We start from the raw sequence: 19,011 nt of genomic DNA, 5'->3' as shown, positions 1-19,011 counted from the left end.
CCTAGGAGAGGGGAAGAGAAGGCACACACCAGTCTGACTGCGGCCCCAGCGGTGGGCTGGGGGCAGACATCAGGTCTGACTGCGGCCCCGCCCACCAACTCCAGTTATACACCACAGCACAGGGGAAGTGCCCTGCAGGTCCCCACCACTCCAGGGACTATCCAAAATGACCAAACGGAAGAATTCCCCTCAGAAGAATCTCCAGGAAATAACAACAGCTAATGAACTGATCAAAAAGGATTTAAATAATATAACAAAAAGTGAATTTAGAATAATAGTCATAAAATTAATCGCTGGGCTTGAAAACAGTATAGAGGACAGCAGAGAATCTCTTGCCACAGAGATCAAGGGACTAAGGAACAGTCACGAGGAGCTGAAAAGCGCTTTAAACGAAATGCAAAACAAAATGGAAACGACGACGGCTCGGATTGAAGAGGCAGAGGAGAGAATAGGTGAACTAGAAGATAAAGTTATGGAAAAAGAGGAAGCTGAGAGAAAGAGAGATTAAAAAATCCAGGAGTATGAGGGGAAAATTAGAGAACTAAGTGATGCACAAAAGAGAAATAATCTACGCATAATTGATATTCCAGAGGAGGAAGAGAGAAGGAAAGGTGCTGAAGGGGTACTTGAAGAAATTATAGCTGAGAACTTCCCTGACCTGGGGACGGAAAAAGGCATTGAAATCCAAGAGGCACAGAGAGCTCCCTTCAGACATAACTTGAATCGATCTTCTGCACGACATATCATAGTGAAACTGGCAAAATACAAGGATAAAGAGAAAATTCTGAAAGCAGCAAGGGATAAACGTGCCCTCACATATAAAGGGAGACCTATAAGACTCGTGACTGATCTCTCTTTTGAAACTTGGCAGGCCAGAAAGGATTGGCACGAGATCTTCAGTGTGCTAAACAGGAAAAATATGCAGCCGAGAATCCTTTATCCAGCAAGTCTGTCATTTAGAATAGAAGGAGAGATAAAGGTCTTCCCAAACAAACAAAAACTGAAGGAATTTGTCACCACTAAACCAGCCCTACAAGAGATCCTAAGGGGGACCCTGTGAGACAAAGTACCAGAGACATCACTACAAGCATAAAACATACAGACATCACAATGACTCTAAACCCGTATCTTTCTATAATAACACTGAATGTAAATGGATTAAATGCGCCAACCAAAAGACATAGGGTATCAGAATGGATAAAAAAACAAGACCCATCTATTTGCTGTCTACAAGAGACTCATTTTAGATCTGAGGACACCTTTAGATTGAGAGTGAGGGGATGGAGAACTATTTATCATGCTACTGGAAGCCAAAAGAAAGCTGGAGTAGCCATACTTATATCAGACAACCTAGACTTTAAATTAAAGGCTGTAACATGAGATGAAGAAGGGCATTATATAATAATTACAGGGTCTATCCATCAGGAAGAGCTAACAATTATAAATGTCTATGCGCCGAATACCGGAGCCCCCCAATATATAAAACAATTACTCATAAACATAAGCAACCTTATTGATAAGAATGTGGTAATTGCAGGGGACTTTAACACCCCACTTACAGAAATGGATAGATCACCTAGACACACAGTCAGTAAAGAAACAAGGGCCCTGAATGATACATTGGATCAGATGGACTTGACAGATATATTTAGAACTCTGCATCCCAAAGCAACAGAATATACTTTCTTCTCGAGTGCACATGGAACATTCTCCAAGATAGATCATATACTGGGTCACAAAACAGCCCTTCATAAGTTTACAAGAATTGAAATTATACCATGCATACTTTCAGACCACAATGCTATGAAGCTTGAAATCAACCACAGGAAAAAGTCTGGAAAACCTCCAAAAGCACGGAGGTTAAAGAACACCCTACTAACGAATGAGTGGGTCAACCAGGCAATTAGAGAAGAAATTAAAAAATATATGGAAACAAACGAAAATGAAAATACAACAATCCAAACGCGTTGGGACGCAGCGAAGGCAGTCCTGAGAGGAAAATACATTGCAATCCAGGCCTATCTCAAGAAACAAGAAAAATCCCAAATACAAAATCTAACAGCACACCTAAAGGAAATAGAAGCAGAACAGCAAAGGCAGCCTAAACCCAGAAGAAGAAGAGAAATAATAAAGATCAGAGCAGAAATAAACAATATAGAATCTAAAAAAACGGTAGAGCAGATCAACAAAACCAAGAGTTGGTTCTTTGAAAAAAGAAACAAAATTGACAAACCTCTGGCCAGGCTTCTCAAAAAGAAAAGGGAGATGACCCAAATAGATAAAATCATGAACGAAAATGGAATTATTACAACCAATCCCTCAGAGATACAAACAATTATCAGGGAATACTATGAAAAATTATATGCCAACAAATTGGACAACCTGGAAGAAATGGACAAATTCCTAAACACCCACACTCTTCCAAAACTCAATCAGGAGGAAATAGAAAGCTTGAACAGACCCATAACCAGCGAAGAAATTGAATCGGTTATCAAAAATCTCCCAACAAATAAGAGTCCAGGACCAGATGGCTTCCCAGGGGAGTTCTACCAGACGTTTAAAGCAGAGATAATACCTATCCTTCTCAAGCTATTCCAAGAAATAGAAAGGGAAGGAAAACTTCCAGACTCATTCTATGAAGCCAGTATTACTTTGATTCCCAAACCAGACAGAGACCCAGTAAAAAAAGAGAACTACAGGCCAATATCCCTGATGAATATGGATGCAAAAATTCTCAATAAGATACTAGCAAATCGAATTCAACAGCATATAAAAAGAATTATTCACCATGATCAAGTGGGATTCATTCCTGGGATGCAGGGCTGGTTCAACATTCGCAAATCAATCAACGTGATACATCACATTAACAAAAAAAAAGAGAAGAACCATATGATCCTGTCAATCGATGCAGAAAAGGCCTTTGACAAAATCCAGCACCCTTTCTTAATAAAAACCCTTGAGAAAGTCGGGATAGAAGGAACATACTTAAAGATCATAAAAGCCATTTATGAAAAGCCCACAGCTAACATCATCCTCAACGGGGAAAAACTGAGAGCTTTTTCCCTGAGATCAGGAACACGACAGGGATGCCCACTCTCACCGCTGTTGTTTAACATAGTGCTGGAAGTTCTAGCTTCAGCAGTCAGACAACCAAAGGAAATCAAAGGCATCAAAATTGGCAAAGATGAAGTCAAGCTTTCGCTTTTTGCAGATGACATGATATTATACATGGAAAATCCGATAGACTCCACCAAAAGTCTGCTAGAACTGATACATGAAATCAGCAAAGTTGCAGGATACAAAATCAATGTACAGAAATCAGTTGCATTCTTATACACTAACAATGAAGCAACAGAAAGACAAATAAAGAAACTGATCCCATTCACAACTGCACCAAGAAGCATAAAATACCTAGGAATAGATCTAACCAAAGATGTAAAAGATCTGTATGCTGAAAACTATAGAAAGCTTATGAAGGTAATTGAAGAAGATTTAAAGAAATGGAAAGACATTCCCTGCGCATGGATTGGAAGAATAAATATTGTCAAAATGTCAATACTACCCAAAGCTATCTACACATTCAATGCAATCCCAATCAAAATTGCACCAGCATTCTTCTCGAAACTAGAACAAGCAATCCTAAAATTCATATGGAACCACAAAAGGCCCCGAATAGCCAAAGTAATTTTGAAGAAGAAGACCAAAGCAGGAGGCATCACAATCCCAGACTTTAGCCTGTACTACAAAGCTGTCATCATCAAGACAGCATGGTATTGGCACAAAAACAGACACATAGACCAATGGAATAGAATAGAAACCCCAGAACTAGACCCACAAACGTATGGCCAACTCATCTTTGACAAAGCAGGAAAGAACATCCAATGGAAAAAAGACAGTCTCTTTAACAAATGGTGCTGGGAGAACTGGACAGCAACATGCAGAAGGTTGAAACTAGACCACTTTCTGACACCATTCACAAAAGTAAACTCAAAATGGATAAAGGACCTGAATGTGAGACAGGAAACCATCAAAACCTTAGAGGAGAAAGCAGGAAAAGACCTCTCTGACCTCAGCCGTAGCAATCTCTTACTCGACACATCCCCAAAGGCAAGGGAGTTAAAAGCAAAAGTGAATTACTGGGACCTTATGAAGATAAAAAGCTTCTGCACAGCAAAGGAAACAACCAACAAAACTAAAAGGCAACCAACGGAATGGGAAAAGATATTTGCAAATGACATATCGGACAAAGGGCTAGTATCCAAAATCTATAAAGAGCTCACCAAACTCCACACCCGAAAAACAAATAACCCAGTGAAGAAATGGGCAGAAAACATGAATAGACACTTCTCTAAAGAAGACATCCGGATGGCCAACAGGCACATGAAAAGATGTTCAACGTCGCTCCTTATCAGGGAAATACAAATCAAAACTACACTCAGATATCACCTCACGCCAGTCAGAGTGGCCAAAATGAACAAATCAGGAGACTCTAGATGCTGGAGAGGATGTGGAGAAACGGGAACCTTCTTGCACTGTTGGTGGGAATGCAAACTGGTGCAGCCACTTGGAAAAAAACAGTGTGGAAGTTCCTCAGAAAATTAAAAATAGACCTACCCTATGACCCAGCAATAGCACTGCTAGGAATTTACCCAAGGGATACAGGAGTACTGATGCATAGGGGCACTTGTACCCCAATGTTTATAGCAGCATTCTCAACAATAGCCAAATTATGGAAAGAGCCTAAATGTCCATCAACTGATGAATGGATAAAGAAATTGTGGTTTATATACACAATGGAATACTACGTGGCAATGAGAAAAAATGAAATATGGCCTTTTGTAGCAACGTGGATGGAACTGGAGAGTGTGATGCTAAGTGAAATAAGCCATACAGAGAAAGACAGATGCCATATGGTTTCACTCTTATGTGGATCCTGAGAAACGTAACAGAAACCCATGGGGGAGGGGAAGGAAAAAAAAAAAAAAAAAGAGGTTAGAGTGGGAGAGAGCCAAAGCATAAGAGACTGTTAAAAACTGAGAACAAACTGAGGGTTGATGGGGGGTGGGAGGGAGGGGAGGGTGGGCGATGGGTATTGAGGAGGGCACCTTTTGGGATGAGCACTGGGTGTTGTATGGAAACCAACTTGACAGTAAATCTCATATATTAAAAATAAATAAATAAATAAATAAATAAATAAATAAATAAACATTAAAAAAAACAAATAATTTTGGAATAACTAGATATCCATATAGAAAAATTAACTTTCATGCTTATTTCATATTATAAACAAAAATTTATTTTAGATAGATTGTAGACTTGTGCATAAAAAGTAAAACTATAAAGATTTTTTTTGAAATTCAAATAACTTTTATATAAATTTACAAAAATTCTTCAAACTAAAACTATAAAGATTTTAGAAGAGTATCTGTGATTTGTGCATAGACAAAGGTGTTTTGGGCAGAACACAGAAAAGCGATAACCGTAAGAGAAAAAAAATGTGTAAATTGGACTTCATCATAATTAAAAATTGCTCATCAAAAAAACACTAAGAAAATAAATAATATAGCCATAGAATGAGACAAAATATTCACAAAACAATATATTTGATAATGTACTTGAATCCAGAATACAGAAATAAGTCCTTTCACTACATCATAAAAAAACACAGACAATCCAATGAAAATAGGTAGAAGATTTGAGCAGACATTTCATGAAGGAAGATACGCAAATGTCAGGTAAGCATATGAGAAACCAAAATCTGGGTGCTAGTTCTGTTATTGCTGCTGCAATATCTTTGTTTAAATGATTAGTGGACAGAACTAAGGAGTTATTTCTTTGTTTCTTTTTGTAAGATTTTATTTTATTTAAAAAAAAATTTTTTTTACGTTTATTTATTTTTGAAACAGAGAGAGACAGAGCATGAACAGGGGAGGGTCAGAGAGAGAGGGAGACACAGAATCTGAAACAGGCTCCAGGCTCTGAGCTGTCAGCACAGAACCCGATGCGGGGCTCGAACTCACGGACTGCGAGATCATGACCTGAGCCTAAGTCTAAGTCGGACGCCCAACCTACTGAGCCACCCAGGCGCCCCTGTAAGATTTTATTTTTAAGGGTCTCCTGGGTGGCTAAGTCAGTTAAGCGTCCGACTTCAGCTCAGGTCATGATGTCATGGTTCGTGAGTTTGAGCCCTGCATCCGGTTCTGTGCTGACAGCTCAGAGCCTGGAGCCTGCTTTGAATTCTGTGTATCTCTCTCTCTCTCTCTCTCTGCCCTCCTCCACTTGTGCGCGCGCTCTCTCTCTCTCAAAAATAAATAAACATTAAAAATTTTTTTAAAAAGGTTTTATTTTTAAGTAATCCCTATAGCCAACATGGACCTCGAACTTAACAACCGAGAGATAAAGAGTCACATGCTCCACTAACTGAGCCAGCCACTCACCCCAGAAGTAACTTTTTTTCTCCTCGAACTTAGAACCCTGAGATAAAGAGTTGCATGCTCTACCAACTGAGCCAGCCAGGCACCCAGAAGTAACTTTTTTTTTTCCTTAAAGCATGAATTAATATTGATAATTCTAATTCAAGCGTAACATTATAGCATTTTTCCTTAGCTAGTTATATTTGATTTCTGTATTTCTTTGCTCTTCCGGTGAAATCTTGGTTCCTAATTTTATGAATACATCTGTTCATTTGCTTAATTTTATAATTACATAAAAAGTTTCAGAATTACAATACCATGATTACTAATAATATACAAACTAAGTAAAATTTAAAATTTCTTATTTTTAAACGTTTATTTATTTTTGAGAGAGAGAATGAGAGAGACAGCATGCACACACACTGGGGAGGGGCAGAGAGAGAGGGAGACAGAGGATACTAAGTGGGCTCTGCGCTGATGACAGAGAGCCCATTCGTAGGCTTGAACTCAGGAACCACGAAGTAATGACCTGACCTTGGCTGCTTAACTGACTGAGCTACTCAGGTACCCCAAGTTCGAAATTTCTTTTTCAGTTCTTTTTGTCTTTGAGATATAGCTCACCAAGGGTGTACAGAATACTTGGTGAAAATCTGCTTGCATCAGTTTGCTTTATAGCTAGGTTAATTTATTTGTTTCTCTTTAATAATTAATGTCAAAAGAATGATAGAAATAGAAAATCATTTTGCAATTTCTAGTATAGTTAACTGATTCGAGTAAGGCGTGCCAATGTATGTCAAAACCTTTGTGTAAAAATTTGTTGGAGTGAAGATATTCATTTGGTCTCAAGGTAACTCTCCACTTACGGCATTAATTATGTGGGGTAAAATTTGCAGTCACCACTTTAACCAAGTTGATCAAACTTGGCAACACCAATAGAAGGAGAAGCTGACCAGTAAGTTTTCCTGAAGAGATGCGATAAAAACTACACAAAGTCACCTATGAAGTATTCAAAATGTTTACTATGAACTTAATCATGGGGGTAATGATCAGACAAATCCAGAATGTGGGACGTCGTTCTAGATTAGAAGAGACCTCAGAAACAACAACGAGTTGAAAAGCATAAGTCTTGATTAGATCTTGGATTAAAAACAGAAATGTTTTACGACAATTGGGAAAATTTGAACATACATAGCATATTGTATGATGATGTAAAATTATTATTAACTTTTCAGGTAAGGTGATGATATTACAATCATGTACAGGAAATCCTTTTCTTAGATTCATGCAGGAAATTTTGGAGCTTAAGTGTTTTTGTGTCTACAATTTACTTTCAAACGGTTCAGTTATGAACACATATAGAAACGGATAAAGCCAATGTAGCAAAACACTAACTATTGGTAAACATAGATGATAGTATAGAGGTGTTTACTTTAGTATTCTTTCAAGTTTTATGTATGTGTGAAATTTTTTCAAAAAGCAATTGAAAGTAGAAAAGAAGGAACCAGGACTGTTGGGGAGGGGCAATCTGAGTTATTGTCACCAGGTGGTGCTGGTGCTTTTCAAATAAAAGCTAAATAAAGAGCTGAACAGTCTATGTTGACAATTAATTGGATATTTATTTAGGAAAAAAGTTGGGTGTGTGTGGAGGGGAACTATAAATCCAGTTTTTTAATTTTTCCAGTTTTCACTCTTGCATGATTTTCACTGCTTGCATGATTTTATTCTATGTAACTTGAAGAATTTCTCTATACATTTTCTTTCCTCACAGTCTGCCTCTTTACCTGCCCCTTTCCTTTTTCAGGCCCTTATTTACTTCTTCTACGACTACTACAATACTTCCCTCTACCAGATGCCTCTGTGACCCACATTGCTGACACACTAACCTTCCTTCAGCATATCTCTCCCCTTCATTAGCTCCCCATTTCCCTACAAATAGTTTCTACTTCTCAGCAATGTGTTAAAATTTGATTATCAGTCTGCTTCCCCAGTACATCTCTCATTATTGCCTTGCATTAACTGTACTCATGGGACACCTCAATTGTTGCCGCCCACACCCCCTGCCTTTGTTACGAATGTCACACACTTTCTTGCCCTTGGTCCTTTTGCTTGGTATGTCTCCATACCCAAGATGCCTTTCTGCCCCCTGCCAGTCAAAGTCTGACCTTATCCTCATCAAAGTCCAGATTAAATATAGTTTCCTTTATATAAACCTCCCAAACATCCTATTCAGAAATATTTTTCTTCCCACAGCATTTTGTAACTTTCTTATTGAACTTATCGTATTTTGTATTATATAATAATTATGTGTGAACACTAAATTGTAAATACTTTCAAGGTTGGTGGTTCATCGTTATAGTCTCCACATTGTTTTTAGTACTATGTGGCATTCACTGAACTTCAGTGGAATTGAATTTCAGGATTACTCGAAGTTAGTTTACAGTAGGGGTGACAGTACTGACTAATCACCACCAATTGCCGGCCTTACTCTGGCTTTCATTTCACAGATACTCAATGAGGAGCCACTATAGTGAGAAACCAATCAGGATGAAGAATGTCCATGGCGTGTCAACACCCACTAACCAAAAAATTCATTAATTCAAAGTAAAATTCCCTTCAATTTAACAATATATGTCAAAACTCAAACTTTTGCATGTCATTTGATTCATTTATCCATCTTTTAGGTATGTGATAAGAATGCTCAAAGATTTGCTTTAAGAATATTTGGAAGGGCATGTTTATAAAAGATAAAAATTGGAAGCAGCCTAATTACTCCAACAACACCGTTGGTTAAACAAATTCTAATACGCTTGTACAATGGATTACTATGGACCCATTAAAGATGATGTTAGATAATAATGCTTAGTGACATGGAAAGAGGTTACAATGTATTAAGTGGGAAAAAATTACAGAATAGTGTTGACATCACAATGCCTTTTAATGGAAGAAAAAATATGCATTGAAAAAAGACAAAATGATGGCAGAGATATTTCTAGGTTTGGAGACTGAATGTTTTCAAATTTCTTTGTTGCTATCTTTTTAAAAGTTTTACCAATTGAGCAGCAGTGTTAAAAAAGCAATAAGGAAAGTTCGTTTTCAAGAATTACAAAACAATTATATACTAAAATTTATTCTATTGTATCCATAAAATTCAGTAATACATGAAGGAATTTCAAGCTCTAACACTATTCCTTGGGCTTCGCATAGAACCAAGGGACACTGAAGGTCAAATGATGACACAAGGGAAGACAATATTAGAAGTTAGAACAGGTAAGAAACCCAGGCAGAAAAAAAGTGAGGGCTAAGGAGTATGATTACCATGCTCTGGAACAGACAGTCAGGAGTGCAAGTAGGAGAACATAGAAATTAAGCAGGTACCAAGATTGTAATGTAGCAGAAAGATAACTGCACTTAGAAATCTGGGTCCGGTATTCAGTATTGTTTAGTATTATTGTCTACGAGGTAGGTGATTTTGAGTAAAAAATTTATATTTTTAAGGATCATAAAATGCTTTGATGGTATTTTTATTTCCATTTTACAAGTGAGTAAAATGGCCCTCAGAAAATATAATTGAAGTCCCATATACATGTAAGCTGAGGTTTCTCAACATTAGCACTTCTGGCATTTGGGGCCAGATATACTTTTGTTATGGGGAGCTGTCCCGTATGAACAGGTAAGTTAGTAGGGGACAGTAAGTGATGATGCCAATTTCAAAAAAAGAAAGAAAATTGCTCAGTGAGAAGGAAAGCAAGCAAGAGTGATTCTGTAGGTCATCAAGAAACTAGAAATAATATGCCATTTTACACAAAAGCTCCCTAAACACTCAGTATGTATCTTGCCAAGGAGTACTCTCCCCTGTGGGTGATTCGAGAGAACTTCAGTGTCTGTAGTTGGCAGGCATATGCCCCAAATCTATTCAAGTCGCCAAACCACCAGCAAACAGAACATGATTGCTGATTTTATGTCCAATCTTCGTCAGAAAGGGGCCTCATATCTTTCCTGTCTATACAGAGATGGGTCCCAGGGCGGGTGGACCTGGTTCCCAGCTTATTGTTTATATGACTCCAAGATGTAGAGATATGGAGCTGCTTATCTGCTGACTACCTCATGCTGTCCTTTGGAGTGTCAGACCCACCACTTTCTGTTCCTTCTCCCAGTCTTGGTCATCAAACCTCAACCCTTTCCACAAATAATTGGAAAAAGGGCCAGTTTTCAATGACTTGCAGGCACACCCTCTTTCAAACATGCTCCCCTCCTTTTAAACAAAACAAAACAAAACAAAACAAAACCTTCCTAACCATTACTTGTATCAGTTGACAGTTGAAATCTTTTACAAGGGCCAGCAGCCAGCATTGCTCACCACCTTTTTCCTTCTCTCTTACCCTACTCCCCTGTCTCTCTCCACCCTTTCTTTCTTGTTACAGCCAAGGAATAAATTAAGAAGGTGGCGGGCACCTGGGTGGCTCAGTTGGTTAAGCATCTGACTTCGACTCAGGTCATGATTTCATATTTCCTGGGTTTGAGCCCCATGCCGGGCTCTGTGCTGACAGCTCAGAGCCTGGAGCCTGCTTTGGATTCTGTGTCTCCCTCTCTCTGTGCCCCTTCCCTGCTCACGTTCTGTCTGTTTCTTTCTCAAAAATAAATAAACATTAAAAAAAAAAAGTAGTTGGAATCTTGGCATAACATTTTTCAGAAGTTGCCAAATCTGGTATCATTGGAGGGGATAAATAAGAACTAAGGAACACTTCTAGAAAATATATTTTGCCTGGTTTTTGTTCATATTTTCCCATAAAACATGTAGTTCTAGGCAAAGAACAATCACTGCCTTACACCTGTTTATTTATTTTTTATTTCTACAACTAGCACTCATTTTTCTCTTTAGTGGTACTTGTTATTATGAAGGATTTGTTATTGCTTGCTTGTTTGTTTGTTGGGTTTAAATCACTTCATAGGAGTTAGTATAATTATTGCAATGCATGGGGAAAGACAAAACCATGAGGAGATTCACACCAGCACAGTATCCTCTGAATATGTCAAGTTTGGGTAGGAAAAGTCTACTGTGCCTTTGATTCCACTTTGAAAAAATATTTCCCAAGAGCCACCCCTCCCCTTACAACATAATGAATCATACAACCTATGTATGAACATACAACCTATGTATGGTATTTCAATTAAAGTAGTGGGGAAAAGAGATAATTGAGTACATGAGTAGAAGTTGCACCCATTCCTTTCTAACTATTTATACAAGTAATTCATTTGTATTTAGCAAAAAACAAAACAAAAGCCCCAAACCTTTATTTTTCCTCTTTCTAAACGTAATACAAGTTCATTGTGGAAAATTGAGAATATAGAGATCAATGAAATAGGAAAAAAAACTTGACCTGTAAACAATAAAAATTTATCTCTAATTCTGTAACAGAAAAAAAATTATTGCTATTTAATGTTATAACACATCCTTTTAGTGATGTTTATGTATATATGCCATTTAATTTTTTCTTTTTTCTTTTCTCACATGAGCAAAAAGTGGGTTTAGTGGTTAATTTTTTAAAAAGTTGAATGCATCGAGAATGTGTTTCCATGTCATTAACTATTATTTTTCAACATCATTTTTTAAAAAGTTTATTTATTTTGAGATGAAGAGTGAGAACCTGTGGGGAAGAGGCAGAGAGAAAGGGGGACAGAAGATCCAAAGCAGGCTGTGCACTGAAAGCAGAGGGTCCCATGTGGGGCTCAAACTCATGAACCCTGAGATCATGATCTGAGCCGAAGTTGGACTCTTAACTGACCAAACCACCCAGGCATCCCTCAACATCATTTTTAACAAAAGTCCAATATTCTACTGGGTGAACAGATAGTAATTTATTTAACTAATCTCCTATTGTTAAAATAGATGTATATTTAAAAAAAATATATGTATTAGTAAGCAACGTACAATAAGCATAAAGCAATATGGGATATGCTTTTTAAAACACTTCTAGTGTAGGTGTATCTGTTTCCTTTTAGTCTTCATTCTAGAATCTAGTTCTGCAGTAAGACCTGACGAAATTTAAATTGTAAAACAATGGGATGTTGCCATTGATTCATTATATCTTTTACTCACTTATTCAACAAAATACTCATTGCCTACTCTGTGCCAGGAACTGTGCTAGATATTCAAGATATAATGATTAAGAAGGTAGAAATAGTCCTCATTCTGAAGAAGTTTAGTTTGTGTGGGAGAGACACAATAAGTAATTACAATAAAGTAATTGGATAGGTGCCATCACAGAGGAAGTACAAACATCCAAGGGAGCATAATAGAGAGGTACTCTGGGGAAGTGACATATTCTCATGGTTGCAAAAGGCTTCAAATATCATTTAGTTCAAACCTCCTCTGCTACTGGAATTCTCTGTCAAGTGGTGATCTCATAACACAGGACTTTGCAGTATGGTCAGTGGATTTAGATCTGCATGTGTGATTTGGGACACATTGCTTAAAATCCCTATGCCTGCTTCATCTGTAAAATGGGATAATAATAGTACCCACTTAAAGGTGTGGTTGTGATAGAAGATATAATATAGGCAAAGCACTTAAAAGAAGGTCTAGCACATAGTGTACATGCAATTCATGTGTACTCAGTTCGTGCAGTGGTCATGTTGATGGGGAACATTTGAATTGTAAGAAAGTCATTCCTAATGACAGGCTGAAATTGGGCCATTGTAGCTTTAAAATTTTTTTTTTTAATGTTTGAGAAAGAGAGAGAGAGAGACAGCATGAGTCACGAAAGCGCAGAGAGAGAGACACACACAGAATCTGAAGCAGGCTCCAGGCTCTGAGCTGTCAGGACACAGCCCAATTTGTGAATCGCAAAATCATGACCTAAAATCGTATGCTTAACCGACTGAGCCACCCAGGCGTCTCGGGCCATTTTATAGCTTTTACCTGGAAGGTGTTCTCACCAGAAAAATGGAAGAAATCTCAGGGAGGTAGATTTTGGTTCAATTTAATGAACTAGTTTTCAACATAGAGCTAAAAGAAATGGACTGCTTCAGGAGGGGTGATTAAAATAACCACACCTCTTTTTGGTTGCAGAAATTTCCTTGGATAAAATTCAAAATAGCAGATATCTGAGCTTATCTGTACTACAAATGGACTCTGAAATGCATTTGGAAAGCACGTGAACACAGACACATTAAACTTTGAATTTGTACTAAGTAACACTGTTATTGGCAAGCTCAACTCTAAATTACAGATTTGCATCAGAACATGAGCGTATTATCTTGCATTTAATTCCACAAATGAATTAATATTCCCACAACATTCAGATTAAATTTGGCTCTGTAACAGAAAATTGGGAGCCACTCTCTTTTGCTGTTTTTGAATCAATCAGTATTTGTGGTGAAATTTAAATTATGGCATTGGCAATCAGAACCAGCCTTCTACCAGAGACCCCTCAAATTATTTTTCCTGCAATAAAGAGACATTAAAAACAAGACAAAAGGAGCCATTTTATATATTTTTTAATAACCTTGTTTCCAAGGTTTAAGTGAAATAAATATGCCTACTGTTGAGAGAAATTCTCACCATGGGTTTCCTAGTATGAAAGTTTTATGACAAATTTTAAACTAATGGAAACAACTACGCTTTGGAACAGAATGTGAGTGGGAATTGATGAGTACTTATCAGTTTTGAACTGATTTACAATTCATGAAGCCTGTAGATGACAGAAAAGAATGACTACTGCCTGAGGCACATTGGTGAAGGTCACAGGAGTAATTCATAGAGGTCAGCGGTGCATGAGGTTTCTGAATGGAGCCTAGCAGGAGCCTGCTGTTACTGCTGCAGTGGCCATTCGATAACAGGGAGGGGCTGATTGTGTGGCCAGTCTCATCTCTTCACATATAGTATTTTCATGTCCTTCAAGATATAATCTGTCTTGTACAACCGAGAAGTTTATTCTTTGAGGATGTTATTTACGTTGGATTATTTCTACCAAAGAACTATGAAGGGATTTACATTTGAAAATTAGAACTGGTGTCATAGAATATATTGTGTTTTTTTCTCCTTTAAAAAACGTGTGGGTCTTCTGCTTTTAGATGAGTTTACCAACTTTGAAGGGGCAATTTTGGGGGGCTCATTTGAATTCAGAACTGACCTCCTTAGTTTCCTCTTGAAATTACTTCCACTTCTCACTTCTCAGTGAAGGTCAGTATTATCTATTCAAGCCAGAGAGGCTCAAATCTGAGTCTCAAAACTGTAGTATCTCTGAGGCACCTAGGTGGCTCAGTCAGTTAAGTGTCTGACTTTGGCTCAGGTCATGATCTCACAGTTTATGGGTTCAAGCTCTACCCACCCTGGTTGGGCTCTGTGCTGACAGCTCAGAGTCTGGAGCCTACTTTGGATTCTGTGTTTCCTTCTCTCTCTGCCCCTCTCCTACTCGTGCTCTGTCTCTCTGTCTCTCAAAGATAAATAAATGTTTAAAAAAATTATGAAAAAAAAGAAAAAAAACCTGTAGTATTTCAGAATTGGAAGGGACCTTAAAGAGTCTCTAGTCCAATCACTCATTTAACCATCATCTAATTAGGCTTAACCATTATCTTAAAGGCTTAACCATCATCTAATTTGTGATTCCTCAAGTATTTGAGCATCTATTCAATACTAGTCACAGTATTTATTCTTCTGAATAATAGTTTCTGCCAGATATTGAGCATCTCTGGAAACAAAGATTTAGTCATAACAAGATACAGCCTGCCTTAGAGACAGGAACATTTTAATATGATGTAGCAAGTACTTTGCAGAGGTAATGCAGAGAACTGAGGAAAGAGAAGAAGGGTGCCTAGCCCAGAAGAGGCTCCAAGAAGGGAAGATGTCTGATTTCTGAGAGTAGGGAACACTAGAACTAAGTCTTGAAGGATGAATAGGAATGATCAGGTGACTGACAAATGTGTGTTCCAGGTAAGGAAACTGTGAGGGCAAAATCCTCGAGGGAACAAGTATATCTCTCTAAATCTTGGTTTCCTTTTCAGTAATATTGTTTATAGGAATAAAGTTGTTGTGAAGAATAAATGAGAGAATATTTATCTTTATAAAAGACATAGTAAGTGCTCACCAAGTTATTATTATTATTATTATTATTATTATTATTATTACAACTACTATAGTAGATCAGTGCAGACCAGATGACCCTCCAGGCCCATAATTCTTGCCTGATAAATATACAAACATATCTATAGTAGGAATGTTCCAATCTGAAATCATTTCAGAGCCTAATGCTACTAGACAAATCATAACAACTTCCCTCACTTTCTAAGAACCATATTGGTTTAGCTTCCCTTCGTGTTAGGTCAGGTCAACAGGAGTATACATCCAGGTTACCTGACAACTCTGTTTCCTCATGTAAAATAATTTACCACTCTGATATTATGACCAGTGTCTTATTAGTTTGGCAGTAACACTGATTTTAACACTTAGGTCTCATAGTCCTTCCTCAATTGACTAAAGAGAGTGGTGGGTCATCTCTTGCTTTCAAGACATCAAATGCACTGGTCTTTGCTCAGATTTCAGCTGTCCTTCCATTGGATCCAAAGTTTGCCCTAATCTAAACTGGAAGAACCCTCAACTCTGAAAAAAAAAGGTCTCTGAGGCAAACAACAGAACAGCTCTTTAGCCATATTCTGAATGAGGATTTACATTTCTTTGGTTGGAAATGGTTATTCCAGGGGTGCCCGGATGGCATAGTTGATTAGGCATCTGACTTCGGCTCAGGTCATGATCTCACAGTTTATGAGTTCAAGCCCCATGCTGGGCTCTGTGGTGACAGCTCAGCGCCTGGAGCCTGCTTCTGATTTTGTGTCTCCCTCTCTCTCTCTGCCCCTCCCCTGCTCATGCTCTGTGTCATAAATAAATAAACATTAAAAAATTATTTAATAAAAAAGAAATAGTTATTGCATTCCCATGGACAATCTTATGGTTTGAATTTTTCTTTGATGAAAATAGAGGTGGCCAATCATCTACCATTACAGCTTCCCTAAGAGATTTATATACAGAAGCCATCTTTTAGGAGAATACACATTGCTTTTTTAGGAGTTACACATTGCTGTATAACTTTGACCCTGAAAGTCCTGTTGACCCCAAGACATCCTGGTCTTGCTAAACCAGATGAACTGTGAGTGAACCAGGAAGACTCCTTTTGTCTTTCTAGCCTAAGGCCAAATCTGAATAGGCCTTCATTGCCTCTTTCTCAAAGCCCATACCCCATAGTTGACCTTTGAGGTAAAACCTCAAAGGTTTTACCACAATGATGACAAGAAGAAGCAAGAGCAGGTGAATTGCTGAACCCCATAGTAGTATTGGCTTTATCTCCCCACCTCCAGGCCTCTTCAGGAGAGGGGAACCCTCTAAAAGCAGGACTCAGAACTATCCACACCAACATCCTGGAAGAGAATAAAGCTAAGGTAGCTAAGAACTGAGAGAAGGTGGAAAGAAAGCCATAACCCCCATAGAGCCCTTCATGCCAAAGCAAGGTCTTTTACCTTCTGACCCACTGAAAGCAGTATCTCCTAACAACATACCCTTAGAGTGTCCCATCCAATGCTCCTTGAAGGGAGGATAAAATTGTGTTGAATGGTGGTCGAGATGGGAGAGAGTAGAGGCTGGGATGGTGCTTGAACAACCCCAGAAATTGGCTTGTGCCACAAATAACTTGTAAAGGGCAAATAAAGTCATCTTACCCACTCTTGAAATTCACAGATGAGACAGAGTTCAGCATATCATGGGAGTGAAGAGCAAGGACTTTGGAGTCAAACTACCTCAATTTGAAATCCAAGTGGCCTCATACATTTACTTAGCCTTCCTTTTGCCTTAGTTTCCTTATTTTTAAAATGGTGATTATAATAACAGTAGAGTTTAGAATGGCTAAAAATGTTGGGGGAAGGAGGACATATAGTGGTGGCACAGGTTATACAACTAAGCAAATCCAGTTACAGTTGGAGATTTCAATACTTCTCTCAGTAATCAGAAACAAGTAAAGGAAAAATTATCAGTAAGAAAATAGGAGACCCGAACAACACCTGATTGACATTCATAGAAGACATAGAACACAACTAGACTCCACCAGCTGATCCAATGCCAGTTATTAGAGATTTTCTTTGTGTGTAACTTCTAACTTGATAAAAAATGAAAATGTACATAATTGCAGAACCAGTAGAACAATGATTCTTGCTAGCATATATTATATATATATGAGATGAGATGAGATGAGATATATATATATATATATATATATATATATATATATATATATGAGATGAGTTATATACATATATATGTGTGTGTATATATATATATGTTATATATATGTTATATATATGTATATATGTATATATATGTTATATATATGTTATATATATGTATATATGTATATATATGTTATATATATGTATATATATATGTTATATATATATGTGTATATATATATTTATATATATATGTGTATGTATATATATTTATATATACATATATATATATATACACACACATATATATATATAACTCATCTCATATTTTTTCCCCTTCTGACTGCTCTATCATCTTTACATGATTTTGATACTTTCTGCTTTTGGAATGTATATTGTGAGGGACACCTCATTCATCCCTCTCCTGCCCTGGAATGTTGATGGGCAATGGAGGATGGCAGAGATGGGAAGGAGCATCTGGAGAAGGGCACTGAATTCCCCAAAATATTTCTATGTTATTATTTGACAATAATAATGAGGTAGGAGATGACTATGGGCCTTTGGCCATGTTCTCAGGCTATTATTTGTTGTTATTTTCTTGGCTTTCACTGAACTGCTCTGATTTCATCATCATCTGTTTCTTATTCCAGCAAAGTAGGGTTAGATGATGTAATAGTTGTCTAGGACATCCAAGATTGGTTTCCCTAACTACAAAATAGGCTTTTTAGCACCAATTAAGAATAGTGGGACAAAGCAGATCCTATACACAAGGAAATGAAAGTCAAAAATAAAATAAAATCAAATAAAACAATGTGAGAAGAACATGAGATAGTGCAAGCAAATGAAGAAATCTATACTGCAGTGGATGAATCATTGTCCTGACTTCCCCTGGGTGGTGCTTGCTGAAGCCCTCCTGCTGAGATGTGCTTTTTGCAAGGCAGAATTGGAGATGAGTAAATAAGAAGGTGGTTATTCACTTTTATCACCACAGCAACCCACATGTCAGTTCAAGAAAATGCTCATGAAGAAAATTCTGTGAGGTTTTGGAATCAGAACCCAAATGACTTTCAAAATTAAAAGAATCAGAATAAGGACAGCACAATCACTTATCTGATGAAACAAGAGAAGGTCTGATGGAGATCATCTTGGCGCATTAGGAAAACAACCTCAGGGCTCCTGCTGACCGGACACTTTTCCCGAGTACTATTAATTATAATGCATTATTAGCTAACTGCAGGCAGCGGACACCTTTTGCATGTTAACTAAAGTGCAGCAGCCATTTAGCTAGTGGGGCCTGCTCAGTCTTTAAAATTGTCTTAATCATTAGTGAATTAGTTAAACTATAACGTTAGCAGATAAAAATAATCACCCGTGTCCCTTGGGAACA

At 37.6% G+C, this 19,011-nt stretch overlaps 1 long non-coding RNA gene across 1 annotated transcript in view; it reads left to right on the top strand.

Moving 5' to 3' along the window:
• Positions 1 to 9,042, top strand: part of LOC122230323 — a 39,417-nt gene extending 30,375 nt beyond the window's left edge. Inside the window, exon 3 of the long non-coding RNA XR_006207378.1 lies at positions 8,918 to 9,042. This is a non-coding gene — a long non-coding RNA (uncharacterized LOC122230323). The remainder of the gene's footprint in view (positions 1 to 8,917) is intronic.
• Positions 9,043 to 19,011: the final 9,969 nt, after the last annotated feature.

Source organism: Panthera leo, chromosome C2 (assembly GCF_018350215.1).
Source record: "Panthera leo isolate Ple1 chromosome C2, P.leo_Ple1_pat1.1, whole genome shotgun sequence".
Taxonomy (NCBI): domain Eukaryota; kingdom Metazoa; phylum Chordata; class Mammalia; order Carnivora; family Felidae; genus Panthera; species Panthera leo.
The sequence above is the reverse complement of the archived record's forward strand: the minus strand, read 5'-3'. Positions and strand labels throughout refer to the sequence as shown.